Source organism: Centrocercus urophasianus, unplaced genomic scaffold (genome assembly GCF_019232065.1).
Source record: "Centrocercus urophasianus isolate 14NV4802_14NV808 unplaced genomic scaffold, USGS_Curo_1.0 seq_25, whole genome shotgun sequence".
Classification (NCBI taxonomy): Eukaryota; Metazoa; Chordata; class Aves; order Galliformes; family Phasianidae; genus Centrocercus; species Centrocercus urophasianus.
The window spans coordinates 8457436-8475681 of NW_024884811.1; the positions used below are offsets into that span (position 1 = coordinate 8457436).

At 39.6% G+C, this 18246-nt stretch overlaps 1 protein-coding gene across 2 annotated transcripts in view; it reads left to right on the forward strand.

The window, feature by feature from the left end:
* LOC122163989 (cAMP-specific 3',5'-cyclic phosphodiesterase 4D-like) overlaps window positions 1-18246 on the forward strand; it is a 488389-nt gene that overhangs the window by 225326 nt on the left and 244817 nt on the right. The gene's annotated exons all lie outside the window — the stretch shown is intronic.

Here is an 18246-nt window from a genome sequence, read left to right on the forward strand (position 1 = left end):
TATTTTTCCTCTTGATTTCATTTATATATTTAGGTCCAGATTTACTTTCAAATATATTCCCAATCCATTCAGAAATGAAGATGTCTAAAAATCAGAATCTTAAAAGGAAAGGGGATTTGCAGTAATTCTGTTGGTGTTGAGAGGGGTGATGTATTCACTGTATGTATGTATTTTTTTCAATTCATCATGCTTTTCCAAAAATCTGTATGCACTTGTCTTGTTTGTACTCTTATCTTTGGAACTTAACCACATCTAGTTTTTCAGGTTTGCAATACTGTTGTCACATAAAACTACACTCTCAGAATTCTCTGCTTCCTCTAAGGCATGTTTCTAAAATCCTTACTCTCTTTTTCAGATCCCAGAAGAAAAATGCATGCTTGTTCTTATGTCTTCAGTTATCTATTCTGATCTGTTTTCTTCTGGTCTGCCCATTTCCCCCCCGGTGCAATATGCAGCTCACTTGTTAAACAAATCATTTCCTGTTCAACCAAGTTATTTGGTTTTTGTTTTTGTATTTGTTTTTAGTTTTCCCCTAAACACAGTTGAATGCAATTGCTTGCACTCTTTTGTTCACTTCATATGAAGTTAAAACTGAAATTGCCCATTTTCAAATCCTCAAATTTATGCAAATGTTCATTGTAGAGATTCTTTTTCTCTAGTTTTCATCTCTTGAATATTATTAAGACTTTCACCTGTTAATTTACTGGCAACTGTTTCTCTCTCTCTCATCCTTTCTAAGAACAGTTATTTGGAGTCAGGCCAGTAGTTTGTCAAGTACATATTTTGTTTCTAATTGTGGCTATAAGCAAATCCTTCAGGAAAAAATAAAAATAAAAAAAATTGTGAGGACAGCATGGGTACATTTGATAAGTCTACTCGAAACTTTTCTATCCCACAGCCATTTGCTGAAGGATTTTGCAAGCCAGATGTCCTATCCAATCAACAATATAAAATGGATTTATCGTCTGTGATCTTGCATAAATGCCTTTAAACTCATGGAAACTTGTGGCACAAACGATAACTTTAGGCAATAAGTAGTTTGATAGTTTGATTATTTACTGCACAAAGAACTAGATTGTTATCTTTATCTCCAGTAGACTCATAATAGGCCCAGTTCTTCAATCAGAATACAGAATGAAGTATTTAGTTTGATCCTCTCTCCATGCACATTATCATGTTTGCCTCATTGTCCTGTACTTATCTGCTGCTATTCTGTCAATTTGTAGTGTACAGTCATGGGCTTGACTAAATTATGAAGACTTTCATTTGTTTGTAATGCACCTCCTATTTCCATATTGCTGAATTATAGGGTGGCAGAGAGAGTCATCAAATCAATCAAAAGCTGAGGTGCTCAGTAAGTGCTTTGCCTCAGACTTCACTAGTGGTCAGTCCCCCCATGTCTTCCAGGACCCTGAAATTCTAGGTGTAGGTGAGAGAAGCAGATTCCACCCTACCGTAACAGTGGAACAAGTCTGAGACGTCCTCATGAAACTGAATGTATATAAGTCCAAAGGGCTGGATGATATCCATCCCAGTGTTCTAAGAAGGATGGCTGATGTGGTTGCTGAGCCGCTCTCCATTGTATTTGAAAAACCTTGGCTGTGTGGCAAAGTCCCAGTGAGTCCCCTGGAAAAAGAGAAACATTACTCCCATTTTTAAGAAAGGAAGAAAGGAAGACCCAGGGAACCACAGGCTAGTGAGCCTCACCTCTGTGCCTGGGGGAAGCCATTGGACAGGCTGAAGAAGTGAGTCCATGTGAACAAAATGATGTTCAATGAGACCAAGTGTAAGATGCTGCACTTGGGTCAGGGCAATCCCAGATATTTGTACAAAATGGAAGATCTCCTCGAGACCAGCCCTGCAGAAAAGGACTTGAGGGTCCTGGTGGACGAGAAGCTGGACATGAGCCAGCAGTGTATGCTTGCAGTGATGGCTGCATTAAAAGAGGAGTGGCCAGCAGGGAGAGGGAGGTGATTGTCCCCCTCCAGTAGTCATGTAGGTTGGAAGAGACCTTCTGAGAATTATAGTCCAGCATTCTGCAAGAACAAACTGTCTCAGGAAGTGTACAGTTGTGTTTTGAATGTCTCCAAGGATGAAGTTTGTAAAACCTCTCTGGGCAGCAAGTTGATATGTTTGACCATTTTCATGGCAATTTTTTTTTTTATATCCTGTCAGAATTTTACATGTTCCAACTTGTATTTGCTTCTGCTGTTCTATCACTCTGCATTTTTTGATAGAAGTCTCACTACAGCTTTTCTATACCCTCCTATTGCACAGCCATAGACAACAGTAAGATTTCTGCTTAGCCTTTTCTTCTAAGGGAGGAACAAACTCAGTTTTAAACATTTTTTTTTTTTTTTTTTTTGGCCTGCAAGTGTTCTTTAGAATTTACTGAGCTAAACCTGCCAGTTGAAATTTCAGCTTTGCTTCCTCTACTCCAAACTATGGATCACATTTTTAATCAAGTCCAACCTCTCCCTTGTTCCAGGCTGTAGGACTTGCAGCTGTGCCTCCCTTCATCCAGACTGTAGGTTGTAATTTCTGGTTATGCTCATAAGGCAGAAAATTTATCAGGGAAGCAGCAGCTGCAGCATGGAAATTTGGAGTAGGGAAAGGAATGAAATTAACCTAAAATTATGAATAGAATGGTGAAGAGAGAGGGAGCAGGCTTTGTGATGATGTGTGTTTGTGGACAAGGGAGGAAAGGAAGAGTCTGGAACTGACCTGAATACACAAGCATCTGAAGCTCTCCATAATCAAAATTCTAATGCTACTTGTAACTGTTGGCTTTCTAGAAAACAAGTGCTACATTCTTCCAAGTTGAATAAAACCTTGGAGATACAGACTTTCTCATAATAGTGCAAATATTTTAAACTAAATCCTGACATTCGGTGTTAGCTTTTGTAATTCTAGGCTTGGAAACTGTCAAACTGATTTGTTTAAATTTCTTCAAGCTAAGTATGAAAGTAGGGGACAATTTCCTTTATGTCCCTCTCCTCTACCCTCCTCTGCTCCCTTCCCACCCCTCCCCTCCTCTTTTTTTCTAATGCTCAGTGATCTCTAGCAACAGAAAACAGCTGCTTGTTTTCCCCTTCTTTCCAGATGACCAAAATCTTGTCCTGTTCCGTTGCAAGTGATTAGTACACAGTTTTCATCAGCCCACAGTTAAGCCTATAATACTGTTGTCTTAGATTTCTAACAAGAAAATTTCCCTTCCTATTAGGTAGATGTTCTGTGGATATACTTTATTATTTTCCTATATTATTATATTATTGTCACTATAGTCACTGCTATAGTACTTGTGTATGTCTCAGAAGTACTGCATTAGGGTAAATGTTAAATAATCTTATTAAAAAGCTAAGTAAGAAATAGTTTAAAAAAACCCTTTTGATATTCTGATTGCTTTGTTATAACTGCAATTTTTCCTGAAGCCCACTAGAGGGGGAATTTCTACTTGTATTTTAACAGATGTTTACAGGCATCCGATTTTGTAAATTTTGAGCATTTTCTTATTGCTAGCTTATTGCTAGACCAGTAGCTGATGGTAGCTGATATTCATATATTTATAACTTACAGATCATTAAATTTTGTTGGATATTAATGGAACCACGGACTTAGGTTTTCAAACACTTCAGAAAATTTAATTTTTTACTGTCATGTTTTGCCCATTTTTTATGTAGCTTCATTATGTGGTTGTAGTCCTGAACTTTACTGACTCAAGCTCTAAACTATACTTTTTAACAAATGTAAGTATATCTGTCCTTGAAGCTCTAGGTGAGGTTGCAAAATCCTACCAGGATAAGCAAAGAGTATGTTTGAGACTATCTGATGAGACTGAATGTATATTAGCATATGGGGCCCAGTGGTGTGCACCCCAGGGTCCTGAAGAATCTGGCTGATGTGGTTACTAAGCCACTCTCCATCATATTAAAAAAGCTGTGGCTGTCATATGATCTGCCTATTTACTGGAAAAGGGGAAACGTCACTCTCATTTTAAGAAAAGGAGAAAGAAAGATCTGGGAAACTACCGGCTGGTGAATATCATGCCTGTGCTTGGGCTGATCATGGGGCAGATCATTCTGGAAGACTGTTAAGGTACATGCAAGATGAGGAGGTGATCTTTGACAGCTACCATGTCTTCACCAAGGGCAGATTGTACCACATCAATGTGGTGGCTTTCTATGATGCAGTGATGTCATTGGTGGGTGAAGGAAGGGCAACTGATGTCATCCACATGGACATCCGTAAGGCCTTTGACATGGTTTCTCACCACATCCTTATCCCTTAATTGGAGAGATGCAGTTTAAGGCTGGACTGTTTGGTGGATAAAGAATTGGTTGGATGGTTAAAGCCAGAAAATTGTGGTCAATTGCTCTAAGTCCAGACAGAGGCTGGGTGACAAGTGATGTCCCCCACAGTGGGGGACCAGTGTGGGGGACATCACTTCAATCTCTTCATCTCTTCAATATTATTATCAATAACATTGACAGTGACATTGAGCATGCTTTCAGCAAGTTTGCTAATGACACCAAAATGAGTCGTGCAATTGACAGAGTAGAAGGAAGGGATATCATACAGAAGGATCTGGAAAGACTTGAAGAACGAGCCCAAGAGAACCTAATGAAATTCAGCAAAGCCCACAGCAATGACAATCCCAGGTATATATAATCTCTGGGGGAAAACTCAGAGGGAGCAGACCTGCAAGCAAGGACTTGTGGGTTCTGAGGGATGAAAAGCAAGACATTCTCGGCTGAATATGAGCCGACAGTGTGCCCAGGTGGCCAAGAAGGCCAATGGCATCCTGGCTTGCATCAGAAACAGTGTTGCAAGCAGGAGCAGAGAGGTGATTGTTCCCCTATATTCAGCACTAGTGAGGCCGCACCTCGAGTACTGTGTCCAGTTTTGGGCCCCTCACTGCAAGAAGGATATTGAGGCCCTGGAAAGTGTTCAAAGGAGGGCAACAAAGCTGGTGAGGGGTTTGGAACACAGGCCATATGAGGAGAGGCTGAAGGAGCTGGGAATGTTCAGCCTGGAGAAGAGGAGGCTCAGGGAAGATCTCATTGCTCTCTATAACTTCCTGAAGGGAGGTTGTAGTGAGCTGGGGGTCGGCCTCTTCTCTCGTGTCATTAGTGATAGGACCAGAGGGAATGGCTTCAAGCTACGGCAGGGGAGATTCAGGCTGGACATCAGGAAGTATTACTTTTCAGAAAGGGTGGTCAGGCACTGGAACGGACTGCCCAGGGAGGTGGTGGAGTCACCAAGCCTGGGGGTGTTCAAGGGAAGGCTGGATGTTGTGTTGAGGGACATGGTTTAGTGGGAGCTATTGGGAATAGGTGAACGGTTGGACTGGGTGATCTTTTAGGTCTTTTCCAACCTTGGTGATTCTATGATTCTATGATTCTATGATTCTATGATTCTGTGATAAGCCAGCAGTGTGTACTTGCAGCACAGATTACCGACAGTATCCTGGGTTGATTAAAAAAGGGCTGGCCAGCAGGGCAGAGGTGAATTCCCTCATCTGCTCTGCCCTCCTGAGGCCCAACATGGAGTATGGAATCCAGACTTACAGCCCCCACCTTAACAAACATGTGGAGATGTTGGATCAGATCCAGAGGAGAGGAATGAAGATGATCAGAGGGCTGGAGCAACTTTCCTGTGAACAAAGGCTGTTTTGTTCAGCCTAGATTAGAGCAAGCTCTAGGGAGATATCACTATGGCCGTCCCTTCTTAAAGGGAGCTCATAAACAGGAGGGAAAGTGACTTTTAAAGTCATCTGATAGTGATAAGAAGAAAAGATTTCAAGGATGCCCTTGGCTTAAAAGAAGGGAGAATTAGATTAGATGTCAAGAAGAAATTCTTTACTCTGAGGGTGGCTAGACACTGCCATGGACTGCCCAGAGAAGCCGTGGGTGTCCCATCCCTATGGGTGTTAAATGGGGCCCTAGGCAGCCTGAGCTGGTGGGTGGCGGCCCTGCTCATGGTAAGGGGTCGGAACTGGACAATCTTTATAGTCTCTTCCAACTCATGCCGTTCTAAATAGATTGTTCTGAAAGTAATGCTTCCTATTTATTTTTCCCCCCCATGGAAACTACTACAGATAAAAGAGCGGAATAATGATATTCGATAGGGAAAATTCTCAGCTGCAAAACGGTCTTTTCCAACACAGATACTGCCATTAGCTTTGCATTTTTGTCAGTGTGAGCGAAAGTGTGCATGTCATACTCTTAATAATCTGCACCAGCAGAAGTGACCCACTGTCACTGTATCCCCTGCTGAAATGCACCATCTACAACTTTGCTGTTCTCACATCCGCAGTTCAGCCTCTGTAGATGCTCAGTGAGTGTCACTGAATGTCAGTGGGTAGAGTTTTTTCCACATGGAGGAATTCAGTGACAAACCTTTGCTTCATTTCCACTTCCACGACAGATGGCATTTTGTCAAACTGTCCCTCTGCTGCCATGTGTTACACAACAACAAAATATAATGGGATATTGGTGGGAAGGTTCAACCTTTACTTCCATACCATCCAATATCTTCTGATATCATTGGCCAGCATAATAAAAGAGGTGCCATTCCTTTCAGAGCAGTCTTTGTGTGCTTCCATGATCTCTAAACTAACATTATTTGCCAAAGAGATACTGCAGATTAAATCAACAAGTTGCAGACTGGTAGAAAGATTTAAAAGAGAGTGCATTGCTAGAAAAATTATTGTTTCCTGTATCCTAGTTGACAGGTTCTAAGTCACTGCTAGTAAGGTTTTGAAGTTAGATAATGAGATAAAGTTTGCAGACTTTTATAGGCAACATCCCTTAAGAGAAGGACTAACTTGAAGACAGGTTGAAGGCATTTAGTAATGACAGAGGGCTGGAGGAAATGGATATTGTAAATGGAAATAGTCGTTTCAGCAAGTTGGGGGAAAAAAAAAAAGAGAAAAAAAAAAAAGAAGAGGGAGTGTGTGATAGCCGGAGAAGACTTCTAAAAGCCAAGGCAGGCAGTTTGTGTCAGCAAAATCAGGAGCAGAGACATATAAAATTGAGTAGAGTGTCATATCAAAATGATTGGCTAGGGAAATAATTTTAGTCAGCAGTGTTTTGCATTACTGGCAAAACTGTATTTGTCAAGGCCAGGAGAAAGGATGGAAGATAAGAGTTGTGGCTGTGTGGATAGATGGGATCACGTAATCATATAACTGCAAATTAGATTCTCTCTGTCAGCATGGTGACATTCATAATCTATAGACAACAACATAAATGTCTTACCAGAATTTTGATTTCCTTTGAGTTATAAAGTTTCCAGAGACCTAGCTGATTCAATTACCCAAATCAGCAAACTAATGTTTCTGTACTGTTCTTTATCTTACACCATCACTGCTGTTTCTTAAACCTTAGGCTTTCCCTTCTAATTCTTTTGTGTACCCTTCTTCATGTGTCCCTTCCAACATATTCTTTCTCTTTTGTTTAACCCTTTAATTTTGATATGATTCTATGATTTTTCTTTGAGTGTTTATCCGAATGCACATTTACTCTGTGATGCATGTTGGCTGTATTGTTAGATCATTTCTCAATCTACTATTATTTAGAGGCTCATCTTCCCTGGTATGAGTTGCCCAAGGAGGCTGTGGATGCCCCATCCCTGGAGGCATTCAAGGCCAGGCTGGATGTGGCTCTGGGCAGCCTGGTCTAGTGGTTGGCTACTCTGCCCATGCCACGGGGTGTTGAAACCAGATGATCTTTGAGGTCCTTTTCAACCCAGGCCATTCTGTGATTCTACAATTCCCTTAGGAGCAGTTAGTTGATAATAGGTGGTTCAAGGACATATATGGAAGAAATAGGTTGTTTTCCTATATGTGATCTTTCCATGTAGGCTCCAAGACTGTTTGACCTTCAGGCTCTCAAAAGAGCTTGCTTTGGATGCTCAGTATGCATTCTCATGGTTGAGCAGCAGTTGGAAAAAAAAAAAAAGAAAAAAGCCAAACTCTAAGTATTACACAATGAGAAGGTACATATGGAGTGTACCATCTGATTCATTTCTTGAACTGCTATATCTTCCTTCAGTGCCATGTGTCTTGTCAGAGTACTACCAACTGCTTTGTGGTATTTTTCTAGAGATGGGAGAGTTAGAGGTGTTTCTGAGCCATTTTGTTATGTCTGCTGTTTCTCCAAAATGGGATTCATAAAGAACATTGACAGCTGAACTGGTTTAAAAATTACAGTATTCACCTGTCCAGAAGTCCCTGGGGACTGCAACAATACAGCACATCAACCCTCTATTTTCTAAGAGTGTATTTTCTCTTCAGTACCTTCTAATCTTTGTAACCATCAAGATTTGACCAAAAGGGAGCTCCCATAAGAAAGATTTTCTTGGAACTCGAAACATTTTTCCAGCATCTTATATCCACAGTACGTATTCAAAGATTTCTAGTGAGCTGCTCTGGGGACATTCAGTAGGATATTGCTTTGCGACTGATTATTGCCATTTTTGTTGTATTCACCGCAATAGCACTGAATCATACCACCATTCACCAAGTCTTAGGCTAGGACAGAGAGAGAAATTCACATTAGTTTTCCTTTATTCTTACAGTTTAAAATTGCCTTTCTGAAAAAACTTTCACTGAGGCCAAAGGATCCCAACGAACTCAAATGTAAGACAGTTATGCATGCCTCATCTCATCAATATCTCCAAGGTTCAGAATAAGATAAAAATCATGAAATCATAGAGCAGCTTAGACTAGATGGGACCTTAAAGTTCATCTAGTTCCAACATCCCTGTCATGGACAGGGTTGCCACCTAGAAGATCACTGCTTGGGGCCCTTCCAACCTGGCAACCTGTTCCAGTGCCTCACTACCCTCTGATCAACACATTTCTTCCTAACATCTAAACTACATGTTTTAGTTTAAAGCCTTTCCCTCTTGTCCTAGCACTATTAGACCATGTAAAATGTCAGCCCCCCCCCCTCCTGCTTGTAACCCCCTTCAAGTACTGGAAGGCTGCAATTAGATCTTCCCAAAGCCTTCTTTTCTCCAAGCTAAACAAGCCCAACTACCTCAACCTTTTTTTCAAAAGAGAAGTGCTCCAGTTCTCAGGTCAGGCAGCTTGTAGCAGACCCCTCCTGGATTCCGGGCCACCCTTCATGGGACTGCCACTGCAGCCACTGTGCTTCTTCCCACAGAAGGCACACCAGAATCACAGAATCACAGAATCACCCGGGTTGGAAGGGACCTCAAGGATCATGTAGTTCCAACCCCCCTGCCTAGCAGGGCCACCAAACACACACATTCAGATCAGGTTGCCCAGGACCCCGTCCAACCTGGCCTTAAACACATCCAAGGACGGGGCATCCACAACCTCCCTGGGCAGCCCGTTCCAGGGCCTAACCACTCTCCTTGTATAGAACTTCCCCCTAACATCCAACCTAAATCTTCCCTCCTTCAACTTCGATCCATTTCCCCTAGTCCTGCTGTTGTCAGCCCTTTTGAAGAGTTTACTCCCCTCGTGGGTGTAGGTTCCCTTCAGGTATTGATAGGCTGCAATGAGGTCACCCCGCAGCCTTCTCTTCTCCAGGCTGAATAAGCCCAACTCCCTCAGCCTGTCCTCATAGGGTAGGTGCTCCAGCCCCCTGATCATCTTAGTCGCACCAAGGCACGGTGATTTCTCTCCTCACTGCTGGCCATGGGTGCAGAGCTTTGCCAGGGCCTGGGAACACACAACACACTGATAGGGCCATGGTGTCCAATCTGGAAAGAGATATATTTGATATCAGGAGAGGATTCCTGGACATGTAGGGAAAATCTCTCTACTTCTTCATGAAGGTATGTTTCTCAGTGTAAGACATAAAAAGGGGGCTGAAAAGCTATTTGTATTGTCATGCAGAATCAAACTCTATAACCCACTCCCCAAATTCTTGCTCTCTGTTAGTTTCAATTTCTGCAGCTTTCATCAGATGTCACTTGGAACTGGCCAATGAATAGGGAAATTAGTTGTTGTATTCCTACCTCTGGTCCTGGGTCTAAAGGAGTTTGTCTCCTCATGGTATCTTGTAATTTGTCCAAAAATTCAGAGACTCTCGTGTACCTCGTCTTCTAGCATATGAGCTGTAAGCTGGGTAGCTTGGTCTGGTGGTTGGTGATCCTGCACATAGCAGGGGGGTTGAAACTAGATGACTACTATGGTCCTGTTCATAGTCCAGCCATGCTATGATTCTATGATTTGATTCTATGATCTGGTCTCTAATTTTGTTGTGCAAGCTCTCAATATGATCATATCGAGATCATACCTTTTCTCACCGGCAGCTCTTTGCAGTCTATGCACTTTTTAACACAGTGGGCAATTCCCTCACCCTTCTTACCTTGCTTATTCCTTCTAAAAAGTTAACTGCCCTTAATCATGGTTCCATTTATGTGACTCATCCCACTGTGTTTTTGTGATAGGACTAAGCTCAGTTTTCCAGTTGGACCGTGGTTTCCAATTCCTCCTGCTTGTTTCCCATGCTTTGTGCATCGGTATAGAGGTACTTCAGCTGAGCTTTTGTCCACCTTAGTGTCTTAGAGAGGCCCTCCCAGAAACCTCTGGAAAAAATCTAAGATTTCCCCCACGCTTCCTAAAGCAACAGTGTTTCCTGATTCTTCATTATTACATAGCAGTGCATCCCTTTCTCCCACAAAATCTAGTTTAAAGCCTTAGTGATGCTTCCAGACAACTTCCTGCATAGGATATTCTTACTGTTCCTGGACAGTTGTGTCACATCCCACATCAACATTCCTGATCTATTAAAGTTCTGTCCTAGATCACCAGTCTCCAGACTCGAGGATTGAGGAAAACACTACCTGTGCTCCTGATTCCTTCAGCATATTCCTAAGAATTGTGAAGTCTTTTTTTGATATTCTTTTAATTTTCTAGTTGTGGACTCATGCAAACCTGCTTGAAAGACCAGCAAATAGTGGATCTCTGGCTTTATCATACCTGGTGTCCCCTTCCTGATGTCACTAATATGGGCCCTAACATCAACAAACCTCTTTAGAAAGGTTATCCAGGCAGCAGATGAATGTCTCCTTGCTATTCAGTGCAGATTCTCCAATTACTAAGACACTTGGCCTTTTATTAGTGGCATAGGCTGTGACTTGGGTTCTCAATTAGACCTGAACATGATTTCTCATTTATGGTTCTGAACCACTACCCACACCATCTTCCCTTTCCATCCCCAGAGCTACTTATCTATTGGTTAGGGAGAATTCAAGAGAGGGGAAGGCTCCTCCTTCTGCTCTGAGCAGAGATGAGGGTCCAAAAATAAGTTGCTGTCTACTGAATTAAGTTGCAGAAGTCCTTGTGTGAGGAACTGTGGATGCTAAAATTCTCAGTGGTTCAAAAAGTGACTAGATAAATACATGAAAGAAAAATCCACTGAGAATCATTAAATAAAAAAACAATATTGAGCTTGGAATGCCCCAGTCATTGCAAGCTACTGGAGACTGTCCATAATGGGACGTGTTGTTGCATGCTTCTTGTCCTCTACTTTTCAATCATTATTTGTGTTTAGCAATTGTCAGAGATGGTATATTCAGGTAGATAAACGTTAAGTCTCATCCAATGTTGTCCTTTCTTATTTTCTTGGTATTTAGGCCTTCAGTTATGTTCATCACTTGTTTCTGGACATCATTCATCACTAATTGCAGTGAAATTGTTTACTGTCTTAGATGTTGCCTGTCTTGTTTGGCAAAAAACAAATGTATGGTCATATTAAAATAACAATAATAATAAATTCTACACAGGAGATACGCAATTTTTCTTCACAAATGAAAGCTGCTGCCACAGAAAAAACAGACAGGTTAAAGCCTCAGTGTTCACATAGGAATGTAAATGCATCAATGCTTTGGCTGAACAGATAATTTCTTTCTGATATTCTTCATTTCTGCCTCAGCAATTTTGATCAGGTATAACAAAGTCTACTAGCTCTGTGAATGCTTTCATTCCATCAGACCTCTGTAGGAGTCTTGATTCTTGGAGAGTGAACTCTTTTCTAGGACAATACCTTATAATGCAAGCAGTGTCTCAAATGCAGTTCTGCTGTTACACACTTGTTTCCAGAAGACAGCCTTGATCACTCACTTCTCTGATAGTTGCAGTCTCCTTTAACAGCAAAGGAGTATTTAATCTTACATATGGAGAAGATTATGCATTCTACAAATGATCCTAGGAGCACAATCAAGTCTTCAAAGGTACTCCAACTTCACTAAAGAGGAAATGTGCTGTCATCAGACACTTTCTTCCAGACCATTGTGGCTTTGATTCTTTATAAGGGCAAATGCTGTGATCTAACCCAGCAGGCAGCACTGTGCAGCCACCTGCTCCTGGGAGGGATGGTGGAGAGAATCAGAAAGGTGGAAAGTGTGGGAACTCATGAGTCGAGGTGAAGACATTTACCATGTAAAGAAAAAGCTACACATACAAGCCAAGCAAAACAAGGAACTAATTTGCTACTTCCCATCAGCAGATGTTCAGTCACTTCTAGGAAAGCTGGGCTCAGAGTGTGTAGCAGTCTCTCGTAACGCAAAAGGCAAACTTCTGCTACATAATACCAAGGTTTCCCACAACCAGTTCTTGGATTTAGTTGCTGTGCAAATATCTGCTTGATATAACAGCCTTTAGTTGTGCAAGTTAGCTGGCAAATTCAGCCAGCTACAAAATTTTAAGAAGTGTTCCCCTGATGGGCTCCCATAATCAGTGAAAATAATAGGAGGACTTTTTGTTTTCCCTTTCTGAGGGTTATTTTTTTGTTTTTTGTATTTTTTTGGCCTTTTGTTTTGTAGTCAAGATATAAATAGAACCAATATTTATTCTTAATGCAGCCATTATGAGATTAACTAATTATTTGAAATGTAATAATAAATAGAAACATTGCAAAAACCAGCAACAAACAGCAGAATTTTAAAGGTTAAAAAATAAAAGCTTGAAAAATAAAGCTGGAAAATATCCTTCATGTTCTGGCCTCCGGATTATCTTTGTCAGTTAATGGATTTAATGTTTTACATTCAACTGTATAAAAATCTCCTTAAGTCCTTAGTTCTTTTTCCACTAACTCACAAACTCTATTTTTAGTGAGCTCTTATGTCTGTTCTTTGTTAACATTAAAGGCAGAATATCCTATCTAAGCACCAGAAGGATATTGTAAAATTCAATTCAGAAATGTTTTGCATATTTTTTGTCATGTTAGCTTGGTTTGGCTTCAGTCAGTAATTCAAGGGTGTTAATGTAACAGATAGTTAAGGTATTTCATAAAGGTCTGACAGTTTTTCTTGCCCCTTAGAAAACTTCAGCTTTATAGATGAAAAAAAGGACATATTCCTTACAATCATGCTGAATTAGAGGTTTGGAATGTTAACTACTCCAAAACTAGAAATATTCCTTAAGCTAGTGATAAAGTGCTGACACAAATATATACCCAATTTTGTACTGGGTAAGCATCACACCCTTAAATGGTTTTCCTGCAGCTCCTTTATTTCTTCTATTTCATCATCCTGCTTCAAATGATAATGAAATACTAGACGAAATACTAGGTTGATGAAATAGAAGTATATTGGAAATATTTTGTTTTTCTAACCTGATAGATTGTATATGACACTCTTACACTTGGCTATACTTCTTTGTTATAGTTATATTTTATTTCTCTAGTTATATGTGTGATAGAATGTAATTCAACAGATAATTTGGAATGTCTCTAATTAGATGCATTGAGGAAATTAACTTTGTTACCATTTTCTTTTAAGGCATTAGTTATATATCAGTTTTTCATACTCTGCTTTGTATTCTGGCTTCTGTTGCTAGTTTATTCCTGTCTAAGAATTGTCTTTATTAATTCCTAATCACACTGTAGAAGCAAATACTTTGTGCTGTTTAAATTCCAATTCTTAAAATGTGTCGAGTTACAACTTTAAAATACATAGAAAAGACACTGCAGTGGCTTTCAATGAATTATCTAAATGAATTTCTTAAAAGGTGTATTTTCTTTATCTATTCAAAATTTCATAGCAGGAAAGAACAATTTAAAGGAACAAGCTTGAATTGAACCCCTCATAAATTCAACAGCTTACGTAGAAGTCTCAGAATTCTGAAACATCCTGTGTTATTAATGCTTTCTCATTAGCTGTGATTTGTCTTTTAATGTACTTATTTTTTTGCCACCAAGAAATAGCTCATCTGCAGACAGTGAATTAGTCTTAGGAACTTATTGTAAACTTCTATACTTTTTTTTTTAATTGTTATTTTTGGATCGCTTTAGATTTTATAAATATTTCTTTGAATTCATCCCAACTTGTAGCATGTGGTTAAAATAACATGTTGGTTGGAATATAACAGATGGTACAGATTCCTTTATTGAGTCAACTTTCCATTCTTGTGTCTGACTGCTCAGAAATGTCCTTGTTGTGTTGTTGTGTTTTAATGGCAGGAATTTTGCCAAATACACCTCCCCATTGTTTGATGTAGTTGTGTAAAAGTACATCCATTTCCTTTAATCCTACTCCAGGAAATGTTTTCATTACACAGTTGCTGCTCTGTTTATTCTTATTTAGCATTTGTGGTGATTCACTTTTATATTAATGTGTATGTGTGGGGAATTATACATCTTCCTATCTCTTCCTATCTTTTCCCTGCAAACCATGCTTCTTGCCACACTGAATAGCATATTTTTAAAAGTAATACTGTTTTTTTCTTTGTTTCTATATTCTAGCATGTCTCACTGTAGCTGAGGCATTTTTTTTCAACAATTGATATGCTAAAACTTTTATTTTCAAGTGGTGATTGCTTATTTTGTTTAGTCAAGCAGGATTTTGTTACAAGTCCTTTCTAATGATAGCTCTTCAATATATTGAATATATATTAATATGAACCACTATCTTTCAAAGTTTTTTTTAATACCTTTACGCTAAGGAACATCTGATCTTGTTAGAGCAAAATCTTCAGGCTGTTCTATGCCATGTTGATAGAATTTTTTCACTCATAACAAAATGCTAAGCATATTGCTCCTGAGAACCCTGTTTCTCCTATTTCTTTGTTGTTGTTGTTGTATTCCTGCATGTGAACGAGTTTTTTTAGTTCTATTTCTTTGGCAGTTCATTCACTTCAGAATTTACAGAACAGTGGATCTCTTCTAACAGCACTCAATTCATAGAATGCTATTTCAAAAACAAATATCACTCTGAAAACAGCATTAGTTCTTCATAGCAGCACAAATTGTAGAAGGAAATGTAGAATCCTGAGATTTGGAGGGAATTTCAGTTTTCAACTGTCCAAAGTACACTATGGATATGTATTTGATTTAGCCATTTTGGAAGTATGCGTATAAAAATTTTCTGTGATATCTACAGTGAAGATGTATCCTCAGGTCTTTTTTGTCAGGACTGCACTCAATTCTTTCCTCTCTCAGCTTGCATTGGTGATTGCCTCAACCCAGACGCAAGACCTTACACTCAGATTTAGTGAATCACATGAAGTTAACCTGGGCCCACTGCTAAAGTCTGTATAGGTCCCTCTAGGTCCCTTTGGACTTAGACACCTTCTCGTGTGTAAACCACACCCCACAGCTTGCTGTCATCAGCAAACTTGCTGAGGGTGAATTTGACCCCACCTTCAATGTCACTGATGAAGACATTAAAAAGTATCAGCCCCAGCACTGACCCCTGGGAGACACTACTTGTCATTGATCTCCATCCAAACATTGAGCCACTGACCACCACTCTCTGGACTCAATCCTGCAGCCAGTTCTTCATCCACTGAGCAGTCCGCCCATACTCGTCTGTATTTAAAAATAAATAAATAAATACAATTTAATACTGGTTGAAAAACCTACAGCCTGTTGTTCTGATTATGTGAAGATTTTTTTTTTTTAAGCAGTCCCGGAATTTTTTGTTCCGTTTTGTTTCTTTCTCTTTGGAGAAAGAGGTGCATTTATGTCAGATAAAGCTGTCTGGGAAAACACAGTATCTGCATTCATATTTCTTCTAGCATTTTAGTTTTTAAGTAAATGTTGCTCCTTATATTGACTGTGTTCAGATTTTCTGCTAACAGGTGTTAGCTTGCTGTTCTGTACATGTTCCATATTACCTCTTTGAATATGTGGCTATCCACTAAGTACCTGTAATTGCAGAATCCTAGAATCGCTGGGTTTGTAAGGGACTTCAAGAGATTGAGTCCAAACCCTACATGCTAGGTATCAAAATAATGGTCCTTAATTCTAGTCCTACTAAAGAAAAGAGAAGTGAGACTCTAGATTTGTGGACTAATACTTTTATATCATTTTCTCTGTAATGTATTCCAACTTGAGTTATGAACTGAAATCAGTGCTAGTCTTATTGATGTAATTGATCTCTCAATTTCTGGCTTAAGAAAGCTACTACAGCTCTCTTAAGACCATGCTTTGGAATAGACATAAGATGGCAGTATTTCATAGCATAAAATAGCCTAGGTCTCACTTGTGCAAACTGTATTGTTTGAAAAAGTGAGTAGACTTATGTAGCACAGTAGACTAACACAAGTAATATTTTGTCCATCATGCAAACAAAATAATCACTTAAATTATGCTCCAGAAGCAGAATTTATATACTTATTCTACTTGTTGAAGAGCAGAGTTGTGTATACTGTTCTTCCAAAGAAAAAGGAATAGGAGTGATTATGTCAGCTCCATTTTAGTTACGATTTAATCCAGTTAATTTTTTCCATCTGTGGATTAACAGTCCATTTCATAACTCAATTTTGTTTTTGAAGTTTTAATTTTATCTGGATCTTATTTTATATTTGGGCATTATTGATCTTCACACTGCTGTGCTTTACCCCAGCAGAAGCTCAGCACCCCATAGCTGCTCACTCCCTTTCCTCACATGGGGCGGGGGAGAGAACTGGAAAGGTATAATTGAGAGAACTCATGAGTTAAGGACAGCTTTGATAAAACAAAAGCTGCATGCACAAGCAAAGAAGAAGAAGAAATTCATTCACTGCTTCCCATTGGCTGGCAGGTATTCAGCCATGTATAGGAAAACAGAGCTCACCACATCTAACTGTTCATTGAGAATACAAACATCATCTCTCCGAGCACCCCACCATTCCTTCATCTTTACCTCACTGTTACAATTCATCATGATGACATTTCATATGACATATCCCTGTGGCCAGTTTGAGTCAGCTTTCCTGGTTCTGTCTCCTCCCATCTCCTCGTGCAGGCTTAGCTCCACTCTGCCAAGGCAGAGTGAGAAGCTGAAAAGTCCTTGCCCGGGTACAGCACTGCTCAGCAACAATTGAAACATCTTTATGTTAACAATGTTGTTTTCATCAAAAGTCCAAGCAGCAGCAGCACTCTGTGAAGAAAACTGACTGTATTTCAGCTAAAATCGTGACATGAACCCTGATTAAATTTTACATAAAATTCTAGAAAAAATAGATAAAATGGAATGCATGGTATTTTCTGCATTCTGTGGCACTGCCCAAGACTGAGTTAAATCTGTAATTAACGCTGTTCTCAAATTTCATATAAGACACAATAAAGTTAAACTTGTCTACGTAATGTGGCTCATACCTGATAGCAACGTCATTCTTAATGTAAGTTGACCTTTCAGTTGCTGTTCTGCCCTGCTTCTGCCAGCATTGTGGTGTTCTCTTTATAATTCTCAGCATTTCTGACCTCAGTGCTAAGTACAAAGGTGATTCCTTTTCTTTTTTGGCACAGGCCTGCTTTTATGGGATTTCTGATTTCACCTCAGTGTCGGTAACAGTATCTGCCTTTCACATGTGGCAATATAATTGTGGTCAAACAAACTTCACCCCACTGAAAACCTAGATGCTGTATGTGCTTGTAAAATGAAATTCTTATTCGTAAAGGAAAGAAGGATTGTAAGATAAAGGGAAGGAAAAAAATATATTATTAACAAAAACAATATGCAACCAATGCTCTGACGTTAAAAAGAAATCTTTCATAGAGAGGCGATGACTTTTCCTTTAGAGTGAAGAGGAAGTATGTTTATAACTGAAATACTATTGTTGTCACTGTAAAAATGAATGCAGCAAGCTTAAGTAAATATTAGCCTTCCACTGGTTATTGCAGATCTTTGCCATCAGTCATCAACAAAACTGAGCACATTAAATAAAAATTTCCTCCTTCAGAATAGCTGGAATGAGTCAATTTAATTAAAATTTAGTCCTAACAAGCAACAAGAACCTCATCTCTAAGGATTGGCAGAAAAAGAGTTTCTTGGATTAAAAAA